Consider the following 11,887-nt stretch of genomic DNA (forward strand, 5'->3'; position numbering starts at 1 on the left):
ATACTATAACAAATATATATATATATATATATATATATATATATATATATATATATATATATACATATATATAAGTAACCCAAAAAAATAAATAAAAACAAAAAAAAATTAAAAAACGAAAATAAAACTTTCGAACTTCACCCTCGCCCGTAACGCATGGCGTTTTGCTTTAATGGTAGGCCGCATGCAGGGACGGTTACACAGTAACCGTTGCAGGGTACGGAGGGGCCCGCAGGGTCCCCTCATCCCTGCGGACCTGCGCATGCAGGGCCGCAGGGGTGATGGGACCCGTGGTCCCCACCCCGCAACCCTCTATATTATTATAAAACAATGCAAGCCCTCTTTGCCATTAAGTTAGAATTTAGTTTTTTTTTTATTATTATTTAAGTTTCGAAATTTGAAATTGTAATTTGGTTATTTTTAAAAAAAAAAAAAAGGAAACAAAGTTAATTTTTATTTAGTCTTTTTTTTCTTCTTTAGTTGATAATAATGACATTAGGAAATGATGATTTTTTTTCCTTAGTATGAATTTAAGGATATCGACTTTCAATTGAAAATGGGATTAATGTGTAGCAAGATTGTAATTAAACTATCCTAAATAAACTTTAAAATTTTTAAGACACTCGATTGAGATTAACTTACCTTATTACAAGTACTTAGATTTAATCGTTATTTTGGATTCGTTAAGTCATCTTTCATCATAGATTAATTGCTTCCGTTAATGGTTCATAGCATGCGAATTTTTTTAGGATAATTATACCTTCCATGCAATTACTATTATGCAAGTTCATTTGCTATGCAAATTACACTTCAAGTAGTTACTTCAATTATTTACGCTTTCATTTTGTCATTCGTAGTTAGAAAATTAAATAAAGGAAGTTGGAAAACCAAAACTAGCAGCGTTCGGTATATATGGTGCCTCTGGGTCACGCTTACGGGTAATGCCGTCGTGTTGAACTACTGCACTTAGCGCCTAATAAAGCTGCATTAACGACGTCTGTGGCATCGTCCCTATAAATCGTCGGGGAGTAATAAGGGTCATTTGGAAGTTAAAAATCCAAGGGGCGGGTAATCCCTCTTGGATCGATAATTAATAAGATAACTTTTAATTGAATTTCACATCCGTTGAGATAAACCATAGTAAACCCCTCTTAGGGATGGTCTAGTTAAGAGCTCTCGTGAAAATGACTTTATTTATCTATTTATTCACCTCGAAGGGATATTGGTGATTTGTAATTGGGTGACGCTCATGTTAAGTATTAGGATCTAGTTATTTTGTTAGGCCACAAGCAATAGGCCATCTTGAGCCTTCGCTTAAGTGCTACCTTCGTGGGTAGCAACCGCAGAGAAACTGTCTGGGACACTGACCCTAGAAAGGGTTGCGTACCCACAAAAATCAGTTTACATCAAACCATAGATTAGAAGATAGAACTACATACTTTACGCCTTGATCCCACGCCGAAGTGGGTATGTAGGCAGTCTTGGGACGGAGTTGTCCCTCGTACTCAGGCGTTCGTGGGTGGGGTCTAGGCTTGGTTGAGTAAGAATCCTAATCGAAAGATAAGATAATCAAACTCAATTCAATGCATACTCGGAAGGAATCCCGTATGGATTCGCTTGACTTCCCGAGGCTTTAAGCCAAATTCCGAGGCGGAATTCAAGCTTGTCTTATTTTCTTATTACTCCTAAGGACGGCGACCTCGGTGCATTCTTGTTAGAAGAATGTAGTACTTAGTGAGTGTCTCAGGACCCGAATGGTCCCGATGAGTCTAAGTCTCTGGCCAGAGCATCTCCTATCCCGTTTGGATGGATGCCTACCCTATATGGGTAGATGCCTATCCCGTATTTGATAGATGAAATTTACGTCCCGTATGGACAACTGCCTAACCCGTATGGTTAGAAGCTCATCCCGAATGGATGAATGCCCAGTCCTATTTGGATGGATGCCCAGAGTATGCAATTGAATAAAACGTAATAAAGAAAAAAAATATACTCAATTTTTGTTGGATCAATTTTGGTGGGTTATTACATCTTTAAACCAGCTAAAAGAACCTCTAGTGTTCCTATTGATTACTTTTGGCCTAAACAATTCCAATCTCTTCCTCCGCGAAGTGATCATATTTTTAAATCTTATCAAAAGTGGAAAACAGACATGATCCTATCTCTAAGTGAACCTAGAACACCTAAACTTGACATTCCTATCATTCTTGAGAAGGAAGTTCTTCCTTTGAAAGATAAAACTAATGTCTTTCCTCAAGAAGATTCCCAACCCGTCCCTATGGATGTGACTATGTCTATGCCTAATAAACCTTCTAAAAGTAGACCTATACCTCCTCGTCATGATGGACTTGGTCTTCTTCCTAAACCAAAAATTCCTCCTTTATATGGAGCAGTTCCTCCTCCTGCCTTTTATAGAGAAAAGAGACCTTCTTCTTCTCCTATTATCCAGCCTAAGAGACCACAACCTAAACACCCAAGTGATAAGGATGAGAACATTCCTCCTCCTCTATCTTCTACACTTCCTACTAAGACTAGACGTAATCGTTCTGCACGCGAACGCTGACGAAAGCGTCGTCTTAGGGCTCAAGCAGCCGCTTCTCAAAATTTACAATCTCCAAAAACACCTTCAACAAGCATTATTCCATTTTCTCCTCAACCGGACATTGAGCCTAAATCTCCTAAACATAAAATGCATGATGGTCTTGATCCTGTGCGAGTTAAAGATCCTATTTTTATAAATCTTGATGATGATATAGATGAAAATGTTATTCATGATGAAAATGCTACTCCTCTTGCTTCTGACAGTGAATATGAACTTGTTGATGTTGATAACCATTTATCTAATGAATTTTCTAAAGCACTTATCCTAGCTCCTAGACAAGAACAATGTGGCTCGGAACATGAACATAGCCCTTGTTTGGATCTTGTGATAGCTCCATCTGCTGTGTTGGATGTTCCTCCTCTAGCGTGTTCCCTGCCTTCCCGAAACATTGATTAGCAAGATCGGGGGGTAGATGACGTGCTAGACTAGTTACATTAGCATAGTAGATTCTCTCCCCCTCTCTTTTGTCACTTCTTCTATATGTTATTCTCATTCTTCTATTTGTCGTCCTTAGTGTTGTCTACTTGAGGACGATGCAAAGCATTGAGATCTCTTTGGTCTCTCTCATGTTGACTCAAAAGACACATGTGTTCCCTTCTTCTAGGTGACCTTCCTTGATTGGGGAATGAAGAACAATTATGCATACATACATATGATATATACATGACTTATCATACAGCATACTGACCCCGAGGAAAGCGAAGTCACCTCGTGCTTTGTGTTTTGTATCTATTATCCTTGGGTTTATCTCACACTTGGGGGCTAAATCTTTGCAATAACGTGCTCCTTTCCTTTCTCATTTCTTATATGTATCACTACGTTAAAACAATCACCCCCGTTGAGGCGTGTGTGATCGCTTTAACGTAGGGGGGCATACACCCTGTCTATCCTTTCAAAGATACTTGAAAATTTCTTGGCGAACTTAGCTTTGCCTTGAAAATTTTTGGTATTTCTTTTGCATGACTCATAGTGAGGGAACCTTACTACTGACAGTCATGGTTCTCCCTCGTGATCTTCCCTTTTACTTTGTCAATCGAAGTCGTAAGATCCTTAGTCCACTGGGGGCTTGGTGTATCTTGCCTCCTTGACGTGGTGAAAGTCTTTCGATGTTATTTCCTTGTACTTTACCGGAAGTATGAGCTCACATACTCCCGCTAAAGTGGGGGCTAAATGTAGCATCCTAAAATTGCGACACTTGCAATTTCGACTGCATTTCGGTCTTCACGATGGCGACGCAACACACAACCTGAATGGAGACCCCAAAACTTGCTCACGACACAAAAAACTGCATTTTTCATGCACCCTGGCTTGAACCTCCTTGCACCCTGCTGCCCCGGGAGGTGGGACCAGAGCGCCCAGCGCCCTGGTCCCTGGGTCCTATTTTGGGCCCGGTCTCCTAAGTGGTGTCGGGTCTTTTTGATTGCAAATTGGAAATATACTTCCCTGGTCGGCCTAAGGTCGGGAAAATCAGTCTATCAACCCTAATTGGCAAGTATATAAACTACATTTTTCTCTTTCATTCGATATACATGAGATGAGAAGATGGAAAAAGCGTGGAAACTATACTCAAGCATTCAAGCATTCAAGCAATTGATCATTCCAAGTCTCCATTCAAGGCTAAGTGTTGCATTCAAGTCAAGGATTCAACCATTGAAGAGGAGATCACTTACTTCATGCTACAACATACAACATACAACATCTAAACCTTCGCACATAAGGATACAAACATCCTTAGAACAAGGTATTAGTACTTGTTTTACATTACAGTCATTTACATTTACAGCACTTGCTCATTTCTTGGTTAATTCCAAAACCGGGGTTTGACCTAAAGGCAAACCCCTAATCCCTAACCCCCCAATCGTCTTCGCTTTTCTATGTGTAGGTTGCAGGTACGCGGCTGAGATTGAAGATCTGGAATCCTTGTGCAGAGACGAACCGATCCCACTTCGTTTCACAGATTTTTCGGAGGACCGTGGCGCCGGGCGCCATCGTCCTGACAACTTTTGCTCAAATTTGCAGGACAGCGCCGTATCAACATTCTACTGCTAATTCCAGGTCCGCAGCTTTATCCTATAACCCAAACTCAGTTTATAAGCGAATCTTTATGACTTTCTATGCATTCCTAGCTTAATTTGCTTAATCAACATTCTTTACAAAAGAGGGTAGCCTTGCTTTCCGAACCCTTGAAATTCATCTAGCATCCAATCTTACATTGTGTGGGATTGGATCTTATGAGTTTCAACCCCTCTTTTGAATGTAAAGTTTCTCCCCTAAGTGAAAAACCATCGAATCCTAGCGAACCTCCCTTCTCTCTCCTCGGAGTTGGAAGAGGGGAGACCAATTAGGGTTCGATCGCGATTTTTCCGCTTTACATATATGCACACTAATTTAGAACATTATATGTTTGAACTTCAATTTTGATATGCATGATTCCATATTTATTTACCTCCTTGTGCTTCATACCAAGTTTCATTTAATCCTTTTCTACATAACCCATGAGAAAAAATATGCATACAAGCTTATATAATAACCATTAGCCATTGGTTCAAATAAGACAAGATATACCATAGGAAAAGCATCCATACTCCATCTTAATTTTGAACAAATAAAAAATAAATGAACTTACAAAATTACAGTGAATACTTATGAAACATCAAGCCATGTTATGCCTCCTCCATGTGTCCAAGCATGAATCCACACTGTATCTCATGCCATGATTCACATTTACACTCCTCAGAAAGTTTCAGTAATGACAACCCACTCAACCAGCCAACCTTAAGCACCAAACATGTGCTAAGTTCTTATATAGCATCAAGATCACACAAATACAACCAAGTGGTAAAGTAAAGCCATAACACTCAAAAGACTAAGTTTGCAAACCATTGACCCTATATTTAATATTGGGTGCAAAGTTTTTACTTTATTAATATTTTCTTAATATAAAATGAAATATATTTCTCCAATATTACATACAACAAATAAAGTGACCCAAGGAATGTTATTTTCTAGTGATGCATGTCCATCTAGGTCCCCCTAGGTGCAACCCATACATATTAATAAAATAAATATTATAAACATTATGCAACGTGTACAACAACTTATCCCAATAGTTGACACGTTAGTATGGTGTGACTTTGTCAGTCGCATCATAGCTAAGATGGTCCCTTCTATAGACATTCAGCGACTAGTGGGGGATATTTATAGGCCTTAGCATAATGTATGGTGACATGTGGAAATATTTGAGCCCATGATACAACTAAGAGTAACATATAAGGAGAAGGTGGCAAATTAGTCTCACGTAGATTTTTTATAGACAGAGTTGGAGTGAGTGAAAGATGAGAGAGATCAGCTATAGTGTTAGTACCTAAGTGTCTTGGTAGCTTGACAACAAATCTCATAGGCCTTATCAACATATTACAAACACAATGTACCTCTAGGAGTAACTCACATTCTACAACATCACATAGAAATGTATTCCTCTCACGACAACAATTAGTAGGACCCGAGGTTTTGTTGTAAATATGTGTTCATATTGTCATTGATTTCAAACTTGCTGGTACGGATGTGTCACTTAATAGTATTCTAGATCTAGATGTAGTTCAATGTAGTGCAGTAAAGTGAGTTGGTACAAAAGGTGTGCAGATGTATGGAGCTTCCTTCCCAGAATTTGGGATAGCATATAATGATGAATTGTGGAGTTTCCAGAGCTTTGGTGATGATATTTGAGGTCCACAATCGTAATGCAATTAATTGTGACTGTTCTAGTGAACAGTTTGTCCATCTGATTTTTGGTCTAGAGTGTGGTAAATGTGTGTTAGATATTCATGCAGTTGCAGTATAAGGTTAATGGATGTATATGCTATCATATTTCAGTTTTTAGATGGTCATGTGAACTACATTTGAAGATACTTGGGTTTGAGTTCCGAGCATTCCTCTACCTTTAGTTGATTAGAGTGATGCAGTTCGTTGATCTAACTTCCTTGATTTATCTCTCTTCTATATTTGTAGATATTGTTAACAAATTTATATATCGAGAGCATTAGATCTCCACCTCTCCACAGGGAGGCTCGGAAAAAGTGGGAATAAACAATTGACACTGAATTTTCTTAAAACTCACTCTTCCCTTTAATTCGTCATCTTCCTCCTCCAATTTAAAATTTCCATCGAACTTGTCGTTATCTCCAATGGCCGGCGTACGCGCGCTAAGGTGAAAGACTCGGTCAAAACATTATCTAAATATACTGCCATCTGATTGTTGTTTATTTCGCTTGAAAGTTGGTGAAGTAGTTCTTTAAACTTGGTGGACACTGATATCTTCATCGTCTGTAAGCATCAACACAAAAATTATAATATTAAAAGCGTCGAAAGATTCGTGGTATCTCAGCATTCTAACAACCATGGAAAACTAAAATAAAAGACTCAGTCCACGATAAGATTCGTGATATCTCAGCGTTCTAACCACCACGGACTCAGTCCAAACAATATTTAAATGGGGAGGCTTCCACGTAAGATTCGTGATATCTCAGCGTTCTGACCACCATGGACTCAGTCCGAACAATATTTAAGTCCGAAGAAGTGTCTACCACTAAAAACAACCAACCACATATTATTGTCATGGTAGGGTTTTGTAATTGCTTATAAATTATTCTATTAGTATTTACTATAAGACAATGTTCTAATCAGTTATTATTAAATTGTTTGTAGATTAATAGAACTCATTATTTTTTTCATTTTCAAAATAAATTTTAATTTTCTAGAGTTAAGATGTTTATTTCCTAACTTTATAAATTAGGAAAAAAAAAAAAAATTACATTATGATTGGTTTAAACATTTGTAATCTTGAGAAGTATAAATGATTGAGAAATCAAAAACAAATTTACACTATTTTTTAGTTTATTTTGTTATGTATCTTAATTTCTTCCAAACATATATTTTATTTTGAAGCATATATGAATGTACTAGAAATTGGAATTAGTTGAAAATATTTTTAAAAAATTAGTTGCAATATAGTTAAGGAGTTGCAACATGTACTTAAGATGCAAACAAGAACTTAATCAAACATAAAGTAACTTGGGCCCAAAAGAAACATGGAATTGAGACTGAGAAAAAGCACTTTCACTTTCTTCTAGTAGGTGGTGGGAAAGCCGCCTACTTAGCTTAGTTTATTAGTTACTGATGTAGCTATCGATGGCCTCCATCCATACGTAATACCACTACCCAACTCAACAAAAAGACTACCCCCAACTATTCTATGGGATTAGGTTGGACGGAATGATCTCCCCCCACCCACTCAATTATTATTAAACTATTTAGGAACTAATATGAAGTCATTATATTTTTCATGTCGAAATAAATTTTAACTTGATGTTGTAAAATTGTTTATTTTTTAACTTATAAACTATGAAAGTTAAACTACAAAAAATATTTCTCTGCATTGTAATTGATTTAAAAATTTAAAATTTTATAAATTGATTTATTACACATCTGTATACGAGCATGACCACTTTAGTAACAAGTAAATGTCATGTGGGATAATCATCTGCAACATGTATTACCAACTTTATCTCTACTAATCTTGATGGTTTTTTGTCTCTGCCAATTGTCTTTGTTTCTTGTTTTGTTCTATCTAGATAGACTTTCAATGTTTTATCTATTTTATAACTTGATGTAAAGGGTTTCAAGGCTCCTTCAAAACCTTCTTTTCACTTAATCAAAAACTTTATCTCTACTAATTTAGTTATCCTCAACCGTTAAAGAATTATATTGGAACACTAAACCCAATTACTATTTATTTATGATTATTCTTACTGATACATGATGAATTTTCTATGGTATAACAATGTCTTATTTATCATATTTTTAATGTGCTACTTTATTTGATGTCGAGGTGGTCAATTGTGTACTATTGAAATAATTGAATATCATGAAAATCTACTTATATATTAAGACCGTTCTCCTTTTAGTTTAAATACAATAAGACTACTAGTCTATCATGATACATATTTATCAATCTCAAATAAGTTTTAGTTAAGTTGAAGAAAATAATTTAAAAGCTAATCTTCAAAATATCCATAGTTGTATCATACTTTCTCTTAAAGAACCTTTCTAGCAAGTAGGATATCCAACTAATTATTGTGATTTTAGCGGCCTCTTGCAATATATATTGTATCTTCTTTGCAATACTTGCTATGTATGCCAAAATGTGAGTTCAGAAGGAGTGTAAATAACCAATAAAAGCACCCAAACACATAGATTAAAGAAACGTCAAGGTTAGGCTAAATAAGGCCATAAAGAGCATATAAAATTATACTAAACCACTTTTTTTACTAGATTTGCCCATGATAATTTGGTTGGATGTGCACTCACACTAAATTTTGGTAGCATAACGACGCTCAAATGCAAAAGGAGTAAGAGAGGTAAAAATGGTTTAGGGTTGGATTTAAAGGATTTGGATGATATTGGATGAATGATCAAGATTAAATATCAAGATCTATATTGGAGGATTAATGGGAGAAATAAATAAATTAAAAATTTATTTCAAGGGTACTTGAGGGGACAAGCCCATGTTCTTGTGTAAGAAGACCATGTGCTTGATGTGATGGGAGGAGTTGAATTTCACTTTATCAAGGATTAAGTGTGTGCATATGATTTGTGTAGAGGATTATGATAATAGTGCAAGTGGGAGAGTTAGGAGAATGCAAGTGGAGAGGATGACGATGATTTATAAATTAATTTTAATTCAAAATTGGAGGAAATGGGCGATGAAGATTTAATTAAATAAACAAAGGTATTTAGCTAATTAATAGATGAGGGTATAAGGGGTATACTTGTTGAATAGGTAAATTAATTGCCTTAAGAAATAGAGGAATAAATATGATTAATTAAATAATAATGAATTACTTAATTAATAGAAATAGATATAATAGATGAAAAATATGAATAAATTGATCAAACATAAGTGATCAATTTTAGGTGTCTACATTTTGCCCCTATAACTTACTATTGCAAATAACTTAATCTTTGAGTGAATATCTTCATTTCCACGTCAACTCTATAATCACTTACTTAAATGCACAATAATATAACATTGTCTTATTTATATTACTTATCTTACTTTTAGGAGATTTTTTATTAGTCTTATTGAGACACAAGGTATAACAATATCTTATTTATCATATTTTGAATTTTTTTCTTTATTTGATGTCGAGGTGATCAATTGTGTACTATTAAATGATCAAATACCACGAAACTCTCATTATACATTAAAAGTATTCTCTCTTTAGTTTAAATACATCAGGTCTGCTAGTCTATCATGAAATAGATTTGTCACCATGAAAGAAGTTTTAATTGAGTTACTAATCTTAAGAATATCCATAGTTCTATCATACTTTCTCTTAAAGTTCTATCATACTTTATCTTAAAGAATCTTTCTAGCTAGTAGGATATCCAGGTATTGATTTTGATTTTAGTAGCCTCTTGCACTATATTAAAAATTGTATCTTCTCTACAATACTTACATATTCCAATATAGGATTCATTTTACATTCTTTAAGAAATGCATTATATTTGATGAGTATATTATAATTGACTTAAGATAAGTGTGACACAATGTCTACCATAAACATGATATGTTTTGTTAATTTTCTATGTGTGTAGGGGGAAAAGTGAGACTAATTACATAAGCCCTAATCCCACCCTCGTGTACATCCTCTATTGATGTGTTGCAGTGTGATGTGGTGGTGAGGTGACATACCACCTACCATGTCCTATATGGATGACTTTGGCGGTGATTAAGAGCCTGCATTTAATGCAGCTAAAGATTTGGCTACTATAGAGCATGTTTCATATCCTTTCCTAGTTTTTTTGCCACTTCCATGATGGCAAAACAAAGTTCACAATTAATTTTGAGGTTTTGTTCTCTGCATTTTCATTGTGCTTATAATTGGAAATGAAGTTCACAATGAAATTTGGGTTTTCACTGTTTGAATATCCCTTTTGGTTCTCGTCTTCCACTTTGGGTTTTCATTGTGTGTATGTCCATTGTGTTTATTAGCTTGATCATGGATTCTTCTCCACGTTTTCTTCAAAGGGTGTTACTAGAGAAGCGAGGTAATTGTATCTTTTATCTTTCAGCTCAACACCTCAAGTAACTCTAACTAAAAAGCTGATTGTTTGAATTATGATTTTGTTCTCATTTTTATTGCTTATGTTTTTCACTCAGCTGTTGATCAATTTAGGGTTTCATTGTGTGCACTTTCTTTCTATGTCTTTCTTGATCTGTGGGTTGTTTAGCCTTAGTTATGGGTTGTCATTTTCTGTGCTTGAATTGCTCATGCATGTCACTATGTTGCTTAATTAATTTTAGGGTTTGAGTTGTTTTTGTTTTCATTATATGGCTTCATTATTCAGTTGGTTAGATAATTTAAAGGTTTCATTCTTTGTATTTCCTTCTTTTGTTCTAATTTTGATTGTTTGTGTTTTTTGGTTATCCATTGATCGATTTAGGGTTTCATTGTGTGCACTTTCATTCTATGTCTAGCTTGGTCTTTGGATTATTTGGCCTTGCTTATGGGTTCTCATTGTCTATGTTTGCATTGCCCATTCACGATACTATGGTGCTTAATTAATTTTAGGGTTTGCAATCTTTCTATTTTCATTTTGTGGCTTCGTTATTCTGTCAGTTACATAATTTAGAGGTTTCATTGTCCTTATTTCCTTTCTCTACCTCTGTTGGTGTGTGACTTAATTAATTGATGTCTCTTCGTTGTCTTTATTTTATATATAGATTTTTTAAAATTTGGATCATTTGTACACTATGACGGTTAATTAATCTTAGGGTTTTTGTTGGTGTCACCTTCATTCTATGTCTTGGTTGCTTTGTTCATTAGTTATCTTCATAGTTTTTAGTGCTTATGTTTTCATTTCCTATGTACGTTGCTATATCACTTGCTTACTTTCAATGTTTTCATTGTCTTTGTTGTGATTTTGTGTTTCTTAGTTAATTTAGAGTTTTGATTGTCACAATTCTCATTCTTTGTTTGGGTTCATTATCTGTATTTTTTACACACACACACATATTTATATTTATATACATATGTATGTATGCATATATATACATATGTGTGCTACACACACACACACACACACACACACACACACACATATATATATAGAGAGAGAGATGTGTGTGTGTGTGTGTGTGTGTGTGTGTGTGTACATATATCTCTATATATGTTTGTGTGTCTATACAAATATGCATATATATAGTTTAGGGTTTTGCTTGTT

Source organism: Cryptomeria japonica, chromosome 7 (assembly GCF_030272615.1).
Source record: "Cryptomeria japonica chromosome 7, Sugi_1.0, whole genome shotgun sequence".
NCBI classification, from domain to species: Eukaryota; Viridiplantae; Streptophyta; class Pinopsida; order Cupressales; family Cupressaceae; genus Cryptomeria; species Cryptomeria japonica.